This window comes from Myxocyprinus asiaticus, chromosome 27 (genome assembly GCF_019703515.2).
Source record: "Myxocyprinus asiaticus isolate MX2 ecotype Aquarium Trade chromosome 27, UBuf_Myxa_2, whole genome shotgun sequence".
NCBI classification, from domain to species: domain Eukaryota; kingdom Metazoa; phylum Chordata; class Actinopteri; order Cypriniformes; family Catostomidae; genus Myxocyprinus; species Myxocyprinus asiaticus.
The window spans coordinates 5,450,260-5,465,232 of NC_059370.1; the positions used below are offsets into that span (position 1 = coordinate 5,450,260).

At 36.1% G+C, this 14,973-nt stretch overlaps 1 long non-coding RNA gene across 1 annotated transcript; it reads left to right on the top strand.

Moving 5' to 3' along the window:
• The first annotated feature begins 644 nt into the window (after positions 1–644).
• LOC127418351 (uncharacterized) lies at positions 645–9,591 on the top strand. The gene is made up of 3 exons (XR_007893413.1): positions 645–805; positions 8,337–8,451; positions 9,454–9,591. It is a non-coding gene; the product is annotated as an uncharacterized LOC127418351 (long non-coding RNA).
• The last annotated feature ends 5,382 nt before the right edge of the window (positions 9,592–14,973 follow it).

The following is a 14,973-nucleotide window of genomic DNA, read 5'->3' on the forward strand; positions in this document are numbered from 1 at the left end:
ATTTTTTTTGTTGTTTTGTTTTAATAAAAAGTGATGTACTGTATCTTTTGAATACTTTGTCAGATTTCAAAGAAAATTGTTATGCGTATTCAACATCATGTCCTTAACCCTCATGGGTCGACGGATGCGCCAGCGCTTCCATATGGATTGTTTCCGCATAACAGCGGAAACAACTTAAAATACTCAAGTATTTATCTGGGCATACAGATAAGTGTAAGACATCATTAGAGACTATAAAGGGTGTACTTTTATTTGTGTACACTCACAATAACAACAAAACCTTGTGCTTTTGTAAAATAAATAAAATAAACAGGGTGTGCTTTCAGCCGTCTCTGTCTCTGCGAGCATCTTTCTGAAACACGTCACAAAAATGAACTGAAACTCAGCGGATACTTATCAGACAAACATGAAACATATGTCTAAAGAAAGCTTAAAATGTCTTCTTTTAAATAAAATAATTCAAATTTAAAACAAATATTCTTCTGCAATGTAATCTGTATGAAATAAAGTGATGTACAGTTTCTCCTGGCTCAGCTAATTATCGTTAATATGATCACACCCACCAGCAGAGTGCACTATTCATACGGTAATGTGCTGAGGCGATCAATGCAAATGGTAAACGCCCCAACAATGCCTTAAAAAACATCAAGTTCATCATCAGATCCATTCACTTTCCTGCACCTTTGGAAGGTGGCACGCTACACAGGTGAGGAAGAGTTCACATTTTCCTCAGAAGAAGAGCGGGACTCCAATGATGAACATTTGAAGAGCGACTTGGTCTAGGCAAGGATACAATTTCGGATGAGTAAGTCTTTACTTACATTAGTTGACATGCTATTTTATATAAACGTACATATTTTACTAGTTGGACTATTTCCAGACTTGCCAGCCAGTATTCAAAGTATTGAAATTTGAAATATGTCCTAATAGGCAAGATTTAGTTACATTTAAATGTTGTTTCAGCTAAAGCAGGTATTTAAATTGTATGCTGTATGACATAAATATGATATGTAATATGATATAAAAATAATATGAATGTTTAGATTATATTTTAACTAGTGTTTATGCTGCCTCATTATCATCAACGAAGCTTGGCTTGCAAAATATCTGTTCGGGTGTAAATGTGTAAAATGTGCTGCAGATATGCCCATATTAGAAAATCAGCATATTAGAATGATTTCTGAAGGATCATGTGACACTGAAGACTGCAGTAATGATGCTGAAAATTCAGCTTTACATCACAGGAATAAATTGCATTTTACAATATATTCAAATAGAAAACAGTTATTTTAAATTGTAAAAATATTTCACAATATCACTGTTTTTGCTGTATTTTGGATCAAATAAATGCAGCCTTGGTGAGCAGAAAAGACTTATTTTAAAAACATTAAAAAATCTTACAGATCTAAAACTTTTAAATGGTAGTGTAGGTCTAAAGTTTTTAAGTAAAGACTTTATGTAAAGAAAATGTATAGTCAGATTACTTCTTTTAACTTAAACTTGATTTTGTGAATAAGCTACAAACAATACATTCAATCATTAAGTCTCCTCACATTCATTCTCTCTCGGGGAGGGGTCTTTGTCTCCTCATGTGTGAATCACATCAATATTCATGATCATCTACACCTCTTTGCATATGGCCTTTCTAACACTAAAAGTGTCTTACAAAAGTTAAATGAATATATTGTTTTGTATGAATGAGTGATCAGGATGGTTTTCATATCATTTTGTAGCAAATAATCTAGGCTACAAGATCCAGTTCTCAAAAGTCTTGTGAACAAATGTTTAGTATGTGTTATATGGCCTTATTTCAGTGACTTAAAATTTTTGTTTTTTTCAAAAACCACGCATAAACGTGATCTCTCAAAAATACAAACAATTACATACATGTTGCTCACATATTATTGTAGCCCAGTTTGTGCTAAATACAGTGTTATCAGACTTTAGCCATTAATATGTTTTTAAGCAACTGAAAAAAGCACAAAGTCAAGGCATGTCAAAACTTCTCCAGGGCCCAAAACACCCTCAGACCCCAGAGGGTTAAAGGTACCTGAGCAGTTTGTAGACAGTGCCACCTACAATTCAAAAGATAATTAAACAACACTTTTGTGTGCTCACTCTAAACTTGACTTGTCTCTTTGCCATCGTTCTTCGAGATGTGTCAACGGAGTGGCACAATGTCTAAGTGACAACACAAGTGTATTTTCTGGACTACAACCTTAAAAGGTGGGTGTTTGAATCCCACAAATGATAGTTTTAAAAACTGTACTTCTGTTAACAAATGGGTCTTCACATTGGGCTAACTACAATGTTGGCCTTAATTCACCGCATAATTCCTGATTCTATTCAAAACCACTTAGCTGTAACATTTTCTCAGCAATCGTTTTGTACTCTCATCTTGTTATTTCCCTTGGTTAATGTTGTCGCCATGTGGTACAGTATATTGCATGCTGGACTGGAGATCGGAAAAATACAGGTTTGAATCCTACTTGGGTTGACTCATAAACCAGTGTGCATTTGCAATGTATATCATATCCACTCCATGGGTCCAGTAGACCATTCCGGCACTTGGCCCTGCAATTGCTGCTCACAGCTATATTGTGTAATATTATAGTAAATGACTTACCAGTGACCAACTCTTTGGATGGCCCCAAATAAAGTTAAAATGGACTTTTCCATGTCTGCTGCCTTATACATCTTAATCTTGAGCCATATTTGCCTAATTAATCATTCACATCACAAATCAAATATGGCGCTAGTTGCATGGATGCAAACTTAAAAAATCCATTGGAAATACTAAGCCATCCAGGCACCTTTGGCATACTATATTAAGTTATAATAAAATTTAGGGTTTTGGTGCCAAAAAAAAAAAAAAAAAAACCTCCCACAAAACTAAACTAAAATAAATAACAATAATTAATTGTAGGTGCACGTCATGATGATGAAAAACCCTTGGAGTGTGTGCATGTTACATCTAGCTACAAGTCTCTTCCTGTGGTTACATTCTCCCTTCCCTGTCGGGCCACAAGGGGGCCCCCATAACTGTCTAATTGAGCCATAACATCTGCCTGAGTCTTACTCACAGCTTTTAGTATAAAAAACCTACCTTGTTTTGTGGGGCACCCTGGTGGCTCAGGGGCCCTAAACAACCGCTTATACCACTTATAGCTAGAAAAGGCACTGGCAGCAGTTTCCCCAGACGTGATGATTTTGTTCTCTTGAACAAATGGGATGGAAATGCTGCTTTATTCCCCAACTTTGCTCTATCCCAGAGTTTTGGATACATTAAATTCTCAACTTGGATGGAATCCTGACTAATGTTTGTAATGCTTTAAGTGATGTTTTTATGTGCTCAGTCAACCTGTGATTTTTATGAGCAAGATGATCAAACAAGGCACAAAAAATGATTAAAGCTACATGGAAAGAGGATGTTAACCTCCTTTCACACTCTACATCTCTCTATCATGCCACCATTAAAATGAAGGAAAGGATTAGACAGCAAATTCTATCGATTCTCCTGTGTCTACTCACATTGTACATTTTCCCAGGAAGGCGAACCAAGACCTGTATCCATGGAAACTACCAGGAGCCAATCAAGAGTCTTTAAAGTGCATCATGTGACCCAGAGCCTGTTGAGAGATGTATTGAAGTTGGCAGTCAAGCTGTCTGCTGACTGCATTTTATTAAAAGAAAAATACAAACCATTGAGACGGAAAAGCTCCTTAGAGCACAAGGGAGAGGGAGGGAGAGAGAGAGAGAGAGAGAGAGAGAGAGAGAGAGGGGGAGAGAGTGAGTGAGTGAGTGAGTGAGTGAGTGAGTTTCAGCTTTTACAGGTTGAAAAGGGAAAAGATTGTTCCTTCTTTTATGTTGTGGACATTTCACAGCTCAGAGAAAGTGAATAAGTTGTGAACGATGGGGTGGATGTTTGCTTTGCTGAGTGGAGCGCTTACTCTAGCACTCGCCACTTCCCTGCAAAAATAACACTTTACCGTACATTTCACATCATGAAGTTTAAAAAACCATATCCAGGGATCTTGCACTAAAGAATCATGCAGTTCAACAGTTGGCTAGAAAACTAAACCGGGCCCATAGGTTCTATTCCAAAAGTTAGTGAGCTGCTTTGCTGAATGTGGTCTACCTAGGCAGCTACTGTACATCCTGAGGCAGCATCCTAAATGACAAATGCAACATCTGCCAGTCACAAAAGTTCTATGCATTCCACATATGTTGCTTGTTTGTTTATGAAATATTTTAGCTATTTTGATTCCTTTAGCTACCAATAAAAGAATAGTATCCTCAGCTCCATTTAACACATTTTATGTTTAAATCCCTTCCGCAGAATTCCGCAGATTTCCCCTCAAAAACAGCGCAGAAAATGCTACAAAAGTCTTGGAACTTTAAATAGCCATACAAATAGCACTCCTCACATGAAGTGCACAGGACATTCGACGCACTATGAAGCTCAACAGTGCCCACCTACTTTTTCAGCCATCTTGGTTCTATCAGAAAGATTTGTAGACTTGTTAAAGTTGCAATGACATTTATTTGATGTAATTATAGTGAATCACAGAATATATTTTCTTTTTTGGCGTAAGCCTCGTCTGGAGGTCCGATGAGATTGCTACTCGAACCGTCAGATCATGCCGAAGATAGGACGCAGGGGGCGAGGAGCCTACCCCCGTGCAGCACGGGACTCAACTGGTGGCGGTGGGGAGGTAGAGGACACTGAAACACCAAAGTGGTAGATTGTAAGCAGGCTTTTAAAGCAGAAGCTGATGTATGATTGGCTAGGAGCTAACTAGATAGTGGCGTGATGATGTATAGCTGCGAGTCTCCCGCTAGAACTATGCTTAAGCTTACATTTCCAGATGTATTTTTGCCATTAGTTTCTTCCATAAGGATTTCTTAACCCTTATGTACTGTTCGGGTAATTTTTCCCTGTTTAATTTTTGATAATTTCATAAAAATTCTTTCCTTTATCTGAGTGGTACAAGACTTAATGACTTTTACTCCACTTGCTGTCTTGATGGGGGGAGACTAAAACACAGAGCATTTTTATTTTATTTTTTCAACTTAAAATCAATAAATTGGACACAATGCAGAACACAGACAGACATAAATGAAGGGGTGAGACTATAAAACATCCACAATGCAGAACACACACAAACATACCAAACAAACATAAGTTGAGTCTGACCCCTTTGAGACAGTTAATGCTAGAATTTTGATGTTTGTTGTTTGAAATAAATTACTAATTTATCTGTCTTTTCCTTATAACTCAGTCAGATTTGACTGTGGCAGCATGGTCAAATTTGACTGCATCTTGGAGCATAATTGTAAAATCTGACACTTCAACAAAAGTGGTTTAAAAATGCTTCAATCTGACAAATAATTGTTTATTGGTTTATAGAGATCAGCCAGTGCATGGAGCACTGAAGCCGTCTATTGGCCATAGTTGTCATTTCATGTATTTCTTCTTTTTTTTTTTTTTTCAGCAGATGTCACCAGAGATGCAAGCAATGCATGACATATTTTTATGTTTTGACAATCTTTCAATTTACTGAAATTAAGTTTTCTTTAATAGAATTGGAAATAAAAAATGTACTTATTTTATATCAATGTAATAATTTAGTGGTAAATAAGATCATAAATATCACAAAATCACAAAAGAAATGAATAACTTTAATGTTTTTTTGCTTTATTGATGTTAGTGTTATTTCTTTCTTTAATAAAATAAGAAAAATTGCACTTTTTTGGGGGTCAAATTTAATTTGACGTGATTGGTCAACCTGCGCTGTCATCTGTCCTGCCTCAATCAAACCCATCAGAATAAGAGTTCAACATGATAAAGCTCTATTGATTAATCAAATTTTTAATTCAAAACATTAACATTCTTCCAAATGTTTGACAGTTGCATATTTATTACATCTGCCAAACAATGGATTTATCCGACAGCCCACCAACTGAACGCAGCAACATATATAATGCCGCTGCATACGGTTCTGAGAAAGTACACTTATAGCTAACAATTGTGTAGTGTATTGCTGATTAGGCTCAATATCACTTGTTATAGCTTTTAGTGATTTTGTTCTCACTTCAGTTTTCCGCTGACAATCTGACAATTTTAGACCATTAGCAACCGGTGTTCAAAGAATTAAACATTACTGCCCCCTACTGATCATGTCTGTTCTTTGCCACCTAATGCCATATGATGCAACGTTTTTTTTTTTTTTTTTGGTCACACACTCTCAAAGGCCACATCTGTATTGTGTAAGGAGCAAATCCATTAACCATCATATTTTACAATTTCAGCTGCTTTTCAGTGAGCAGAAAACAACCGAGCGAGTGCACAAAGCTTAAAAACAGCATTAACCAGTAGGCTATTAACTCACTAATGGAAGTCTAGCTATTTATAATGTATAGAAATGTGCGAATTTGTGGTTATGTTTGGTAATTTGCATCACAACAGTTTTATAATAATCTATACCCTACCTTTTAAAACCAGAGCTACGGCATCATAGCGAGTTATTGAGTTATAAGTTGGTAAGCTGGATAAATCCATTGTCTGGTTGCTTAACAAGCGACAGCAGAGTTGTAATAAATATGCAACTGTCAAACATTTGGAAGAATGTTAATGTTCTGAATTAAAAATTAGATTAATCCATCTGTAGAGCTGTATCGTTGAACTCTTATTCTGATGGGTTTGATTGAGGCAGGACAGATGACAGCGCAGTTTCAGACCCACCCACATGTGCAAATCATATATACAAGCTGTATATTCATTTTATATTCATGAGCAGTAAACATGAGAAATTAGCTAATTTCTCGCTTTTTTATTTTTTTCATAACAAAACGAATTATCAAAAAATATGCCTTTTTTTCCTTTTTTTTTTTTTTTGCCTATTTATTTTGAAATGAAAAAACAAAATTCAAATAATAATTGATGTTTTGTTTTTTCATTTCAAAACGAAAAACTAATGAACGCAACATACATGGACCAAAAAGATCTAAGCCATGAACGAAACCAACCTGCTCTAAAGTGAATCACAACATTACAAACTTTGATTTGAAGCAAAAAAAAATTTGAAAATCAAAATAAAAGACAAAAATACAATGAATGTGTACTACAATCCGATGAAGCACTGCAAAAGACATTGAATAAAAAACTCCGGATCAATATAAAACTATCGATTTTAAGTTGCTGATTATAAGTGTAGAATCAATATAATTAAAGAATGTTGCAAAATAATAAAAAAGTTGCAAATAGACAAGTAGTTTGAGAGTGTAGGGAGACCAACTCGATTGCATCAATAACAGTGTGTCATGGGAGTGAACGGTCACTGCAGAGGTCTTTTGGCACACTTTGTTTTTCAGCAATTCTTTGATTGGTGGGTCTTTCTCTTTAGGATCATGGGAAGTGTAGTTCTTCACCAGTAATTGCGCTAGTAAACAAGATGAAGTTGAAATAACATGGACTGAAAGCTTCAACAGAAGCATACACTATCGATTACCAAACCTCAGAGCTCATGGTAGGTCTGTTTTTAAAGGTTTAAATGTGGGCCTGTGATGGTTAAGAGGTTTAATGCTAAAGATCAATTACTCTATGGAGAAAATTAATGGGATATTTACTTCCGGAACCAGACTGTTGCACTCTATAGATTTCAGTAGAGTTTTGCTTTAGCATGTTGCTATGATAAAAATGCTAAAATTCAAATTACACAAATATTAAGTAAAGAAATACATTTTTCATTACTTTGAACTATTATATAGTATATATATCTTAAAATATATTAAAATATATCTCACTAGCTTTTTGGTATGGAATCAAATATCAGGCAATTAATAATTGATATTTCTCCCAGTTCATCTGCCAGCTTGGATATTTTTAAATGTATTTTTTTATTGAAATTTAGCAATACATTGCAGAATTGCCTTCTTCAAGAAGGATTATTGCAATGCAGCATTAGATATTGGCTAAAAGTAAGTTTCTTAGAAGGTAGCGTATTATGCTTCCTCGCTTGTGTTTGGTTTATCATTAAGGGCGTGCCTATGATGCCTTAAAATGCTGTCTAGTTAGGTAGCTCACTAGGTTTTGATACAGTGCCATACACTTATTAATGGCAACTCAATCACACACACACATGCTATTTTTAGCTAGCATGAACTGTATTTCTTATCAGAGGCTTTGGAACTACCTGTCCACATCAATCAGCTCACTCGGCTTTCAGCTTTCAGCCTGATGTGCCTCAGTTATTAGACCATAAGATCTCTCTCTCTCTCTCTCTCTCTCTCTCTCTCCCTCTATCTCATCTTTCACTACCTCCCTCTGATATTAGGAACGGCAGATTCCATTCTCTTTACAGAGCACCATGACCTGCGTGTATGAACATAGGCCTTGATCCTGGAGGATTTTTCATGTTTTCCTCCATCAAAGGTTTCCCAGTCGTACAAGTAAAAGTTCATCCAAAATCTAAAATTCAACATTTAATCACCCTCATATCATTCCAAACCCCTATGACTTTCTCTCTTGAGACACAAAAGCAGATGTTTTGAAGAATGTTCTGGATGCTATATTTTAAAAACAATGAAACTGAGTGGGGACAGGGGCTGTCGAGGTCCAAAAATTAAAAATGTTTGCGTACATTCAAATATGGGATATCGAGATGTGAGAAACCAATGACATTTGTTCTTATTGACATCAGTCCTGCATGACACATCTTGACCATTTTCTATGCACAAACGAGATTTGAGAGCTACGACAGTAATTATCATTATCAGCAGTTACAGATTTAATGTAACAAAAGCTATTATGCAACAAACCAATGACGAAAGCTATTATATGACTTCAGAAATCTAGAAATATTACTTAGAAATATAAACACTTTTTCATCATTTTTGGAGCCTGTCAGGCATTATTCCCATTATTCCCATTTACTTTCATTTAGGGTGTTTATTTATTTATTTATTTAATCAACTTTAGTAAATTTCATGTCCCAGGAGTTTATTTGAATTTAAATGATAAGATTTCAACATTTCTTTTTGATATATGAAGGTCCCATTAAAACTGAATAGGAAACTTTAGAAAATGCCTTCTTTTATTTTTGGTACTTTTCAAAATAAATTTAATTAGATAATTATTTAATTAAAATTAATAGATTTGACTGTTTTATGCTCATCCCAGACCCATACTTTCAATACTTAACTATGAAAATATTAATAATAATAATAAATAATAATACATAAATCAATAAATTAATGAATTAAATAGTGTGAAAAATGTTTTAAGAAGACTTTATTTTCTAGAACTATTCAAGAAACACCATATATTTATTGTATAGCTGCCAGGACATTCTTAAAAAAACATCTCCTTTTTTGTTCCATGGAAAAAAGAAAGTCATGTTGGTTTGGTTCAACATGAGGGTATGGAAATGATGACATACTTTTTGTTTTAAGGTGAACTACCGGGAGAAAGAAAGCAAGAAAGAAAAAAAAAAAGCAAGCAAGAAAAAAAGAAGATTCAAAGAACATTTGGTGCATAAAGCATTTGATGCAAAAACCGACCAATAGATGGAGACAGAACAACGAGGAGAGACAGACAGGAAGAGATGGTAAGACACTGATGGCAAGCTTATTAAAATTACCAACCATATAAATAAGTGTCAGTAATGGACTGCAGTATTAAAACTATATTTGTCTGAAGATCAGTCTCAGGGGACAGTGGTTCTGTAATTAAACTAGCTGTATTTAAGTGCGCTGAGAAAATGGAGAAAGTCTTTTTCCTAATCACACATCTCTGAGATCAACATAGCTGCCCAAGAGCCCAGCAAGTATGAATTCTTACCTCCTCTCAGTATTCACTGACAGATAAGTGATCTCTTTCAGAAAAACAAATACAGACCACCAGCATTCGTACAATACAAATCCTCTCTTTGTAATTGTGCGCTGTTGAAAGACTTCTTTACGTGCTACCTGCTCCCAGCATGCCCTCTGTTCACCTGGTGACACTGACAGAAAGAGGGAACTCCACTAAGTGGCCGGGCTTTGTTGGTTCTTCTAAGCTCACTTTTTCTCTATTGCTTTCTCTTTTTCTTTCTGAGCATCCAGGCAGCAGTGACAGGGAATCAATCCTTTAGAGATCCCCAGCAGGTAGAGCTCTCCCTGCCATCCCTCTCTCGGACTCCCTGTTGATCTGCATTCATCAGAAACATCAAAGGGCAGCTCAGGATGCTGCTGTGTCCGCCGTGTGCAAGCCCCTCCTGGCTGAATCTGCCGCCCATCAGGAAACAATCTCCCCTCCGTCGCACATTCTCATCTAATCAATGCAGGAGTTTGTGGCTCTCTGGGTTCCTACAGCTCCTGCGAGGAGCTAAAGGCCTGCGAGAGAGAAACAGTCTTAAGAGAAGAGACTAAGGGTGCTTTCACGCTTGGTTCGATTGCTTGGACCGAACCAGAGTTTGTTTCCTCCCCCCTCCCCCTGCCCCCGCTGGTCTCTGTTCACATAATAATTTTTGGGTCCGAACCACGGTCCGATTACGTCATCGACGTGAGTACAATCGGCAGCTGTTAACCAATGTAACTAGGTAACAACTCGAGAAGATGTCACTCTGTTAAGTGAAGTATTAAAATTTGTCTCTTTGGATTTACCATGAAAACTTGCCATGCACAGAACAACACTTGTGTTTGTCATCCATATGCTTTGAATGTGTAATGATGAAAATTAGCATTTGTCTGCCGCGAGCCTGTGGATGCATTGGAAGGGATGCTCTCTGAAGGTGGTGTATTTGGACACAAGCATGTAGGTGAAATGCATTATACCATAATAATTACGATCGGGAGCCTGCAAAGATGCAAATTATACGTCATCACAAGCGGTTCACTTCTGCGATTTGGTACAATTGTGTTCAAATCAGCAGCGAACCGTACTGGAGTTCACATGAACCGTACCCTAGACCACCTTTTCAAGAAAAAAAAAAAAAACGTTCACATTATCCAAACGAACCAGACTTTGACTTATTCGACCCCAGGTGCGCACCAAAAGTGGTAGTGTGAAAGCATCCTAAGAGTCTACAAGTTCGGAAGGAGGCTCAAGGGAGTCACCGCATCTGTTTTCCTGTTTTAGGTAAGAAAAATCCAACCTGGCCTTAGAATCATGTTACTACACCTAATTTTTTTGCAAATTGATTTTTACTTGGCTCATTCCATGTATTGCAGCAGTTTCCTGGAGAAATGTCCACTAGAGGCGCTACAACAGCAATTACTTTTATTCACTTTCACAAAAATCATGAGTAAAACAGCAGAATATCAGTTCATAAACACATACTTTTCACCCTGCTCGTCACACAGTGCTATCTTATGACATCTAAACACTTTTACTATTGTGCATGACTTGTACGGTGATACATTTTAATATTTGCATTACATAACCAACTACATTTACAAACTTATTCAAGTACAATCAAATTGCATGTAAGCTAAACTGAAAGAGCGTTGCAATTCTAATGCAAAACACTGGGGTACGAGTCCTGAAGAGCACGTGAGGCGATAAGTGAGCCGAAAGTGTCATAGAAGCACCACTAAATGAGGTAAAAAAGATCTCAAATTTGCTTTTTATGACACTATCATTTAGGCTTAAGATTTAGGGTAGGGATGTCAGTTTTGCTGATTTAAAACTTGAAACCTCATCTGTTTGGGAAATTTTTTTACTCGCTTTTAGCGCCACACAGTGGACATTTCACCTCGGAACTGCTGTGATACGTGTACTAAACGACATAATGTCATTTTGCAAAAGTGTTGCCACAGTCACGTAATTTTCATGAGATCAGGCTGAAGATTTTGATTGGAACTTCATAAATTCTTATTACATTCATCCAAGACCAAGTTATCTGAGCTAGTTAAAAACTAATCCTAACTGAAAACACCTCTTAGTCTCATGAGTTATGAAAGAGGAACCTCTTAGCAATTACATTGTCTTCTGGGAGGCCTCTTACCCATAGTAAAGCTTGAAAAAATAACAAAAAAGATCTCCTTAATATCTCAGTTGTTTCTTCTTGGCAGCAATGAGATTAAATAGAGCGTGGAGACTTTTGCCTATATCTGAGAAAAATACCCCATTAATTTCACATGTGCCTCCTCTAGAGTGTGCTCAGATGTGCCAAGATACTAAAGTCTGCAATCAAATACCTGAGATTTCAATATGAACTCATTTAAAAAATGTTCATGTTTTCATTCGTCCACAACCAAATTATCTGTATAGTACTCTTACTTCATGTCAACAATTGTCTTATTTGTTTCTATTTTTATTTTTCCTTAAGATTTTTAGAGAAACATAAAACAACCAAAGTTGATAGTTTAATGAAAAATAACTAAATACTCCTGAGACATGAAAGAGCAACCTGAGAGAAGTCAACTGTTCCAATGTGAGGTTAGAGAGGGGAACTGGTGTGTTGTTTGTCTGAAGGGTGCTGGAAAGGGTGAAGTTAGTCAGAGATGAGGGTTGTGTCAGAGACAAACTCATGCTGTCGTGATCTGACAGTGTTTGTGAGAGGAGGAGCTCACCGCTCTGTGATCCAGAGACGAGCCGGGACAGAATAAAGCCTTAGAGACAGATTATCTTCAGCTCCAAGACAAATAAGAAGAAACATCTGAACTCTATCTGCAGAAGCAAACAAAAGGAATGAAGGGATTAGAGCACTCAAGCAGTCCTTCCCTCACTCTCTAGTTCTGCCTCTCTCAAGCCTTTTGTTTGTGATGTTTCATTATTCACAGCATTTTAACAAACACACACACATTAACAACACACAAAAAAATAATACAAAAAAATTTCTTCATAAGGCACAAAAAAACAGAGCTTTTTTTGGCGCTTGCCATACAAAAGTCAGCAACGTGATGCTAGGGTATTTTGGGTGGTTTTTAGTAGAGATCGATGGATACTGGGTTTTGCTGATACCAATAATTAAGCTGGTGTAAAAGGTTGATAACTAATTAATCATCCGAACCCTCCAGCGCTGGCCACGGAGGAATAATACAAAAATAAAAAAAAAATATCTTGATTGTTTCCTATAACCAATAGGTCTAAAAAGCAACTATCGGCGGCAGTTAATCAGTAAAACCGATATATCGGTCGACTTCTAGTATTAAGTGCATTTCAACAGTATAAGGTTGCTAGTGTGTTTTGGGGGGGTTGCTAGGTCACTGCTTATATGTCAAAGATTCATATTTTGGGTACCCTTAAAGGCTAGTGTATACTTTGTTTTTTCATGTGCTGTTCCATCTCGCACACTGTTGAGCGTTCAGCCTTTCAAAGTATATTGTTTTTAAAGTAGGCACATACAGATGCTTTTAATGTATGCACACTACGACAACTATACAAATACTCTTTTAGTAGTCAACGCACAAAGATGCGCATACTGGGCTGATGACTGTATTGCCAGCCTGATCTCATGAGAAGTCTAACTAACCTGATTGGCTGTTGTAAAACTCGATCGCACTCATACGATTTGGCTTAATCTGAGTTCGGGTCCAGTTTTACAACAGCCAATCAGGTGACTCTCCCTCTTCTCCTTCTAAAACATGATGAGGGGAGTCACCTGATTGGCTGTTGTAAATCTCGTATGATTTTCATACGATTAAGGCACGAGAGAGTGTGTTCGAATTTCACTCAGAAAACCGAAGTATACTTTGGTCTTAAGTAGTGTATATTTTTACACAGTTTTATGTTTTAGTCAAAGTTTTTGTCTTTTTTTACGACAATGTCTTTTAAATTTAGTCAATATTTTGTAATGCCATATTCATACATTTTTGTCAGAGACTAAAATGGCCTATAATTTTTGTAGATAAAAACAACTTATTTAGTTGATGATAAGGTGCAAAATGACAAAAATGTGTCAAACTGTAACAGACCAAACTTTAAACAAATATGCAATCATTTAGAAAAATGTATAAACTTTTTTATTAATTTAAACATGCAGCAAACATATAAAAGATACATACAAAATACGATTGTCCTTGAGAAGACCCAAGCCCCTGAAATAATAGCATAATATAATAAAAGTATTAGCTACTTTTTAGAAGTCAAAGTATTCTTAATTCTTCATGTTTTAGAGACTGTTATTAATTTTCTGTGTTTTAGCCAGATTATGATATTGCATTGGGTGTAGCACGTTTTTACACAAACAGCATATTCACAATGCAAGCTATATATTCTTAATAGCGCATAACTTAGTTCAAGTTCACCTGTTCATTCGTTTTATTGTCTGTGCAGTTGCAAGTTGTAATATGTTGTGGATATGGTTATGTATGTTAAATTAAAATTGTTTTAATTAGACTTAAATATCATCATAATGCATCTTTTTTATTTCATAATCGTTATTGCTGATTAAATCAAATAAAAAACCTTCGTCAACGAACATTCTCGACAGGCAATTTCATTGACGAGATTAACACTGGTCTAAATTATGAGTAAGCAACTGCTGAAAATAAATAAATAAGCCTAAGCTGGTTTGCTAGACTTCTGGACCAGCTGGTTTAAACTGGTTTAAACAGCTGGTATAGCTGGTCTCTCTTCCTGGCCAAGCTGACAAGTGCCTCAAATTTATTTATTTATTTATTTTTTTATTAGTGTTTGTAAGGCAAGCATCACTAAAACCCTTGAAAAGCATTAATAAAATAAGAATATATATATATATATATATATATATATATATATATATATATATATATATAGATATATAGATATATAGATATATATTCTTATTTTATTAATGTTTTTTTTTTTTTTTTAAGACACAAAGGTGCAAATGGTCTTTGAAATGTATTTCCTTGTCTACAGCATGAGTACCTTCTATCCCAGTTTCTCAGCCATACCATAAAAGCTGCAATCTCCAAAGCAACTGTGTTTTTTCAAACTGTTCTGATGTCTGGATGGAGACAGTGGAAAAATACTGAACCATTCAGTTCCCTGCTCGCTGCCTGGCC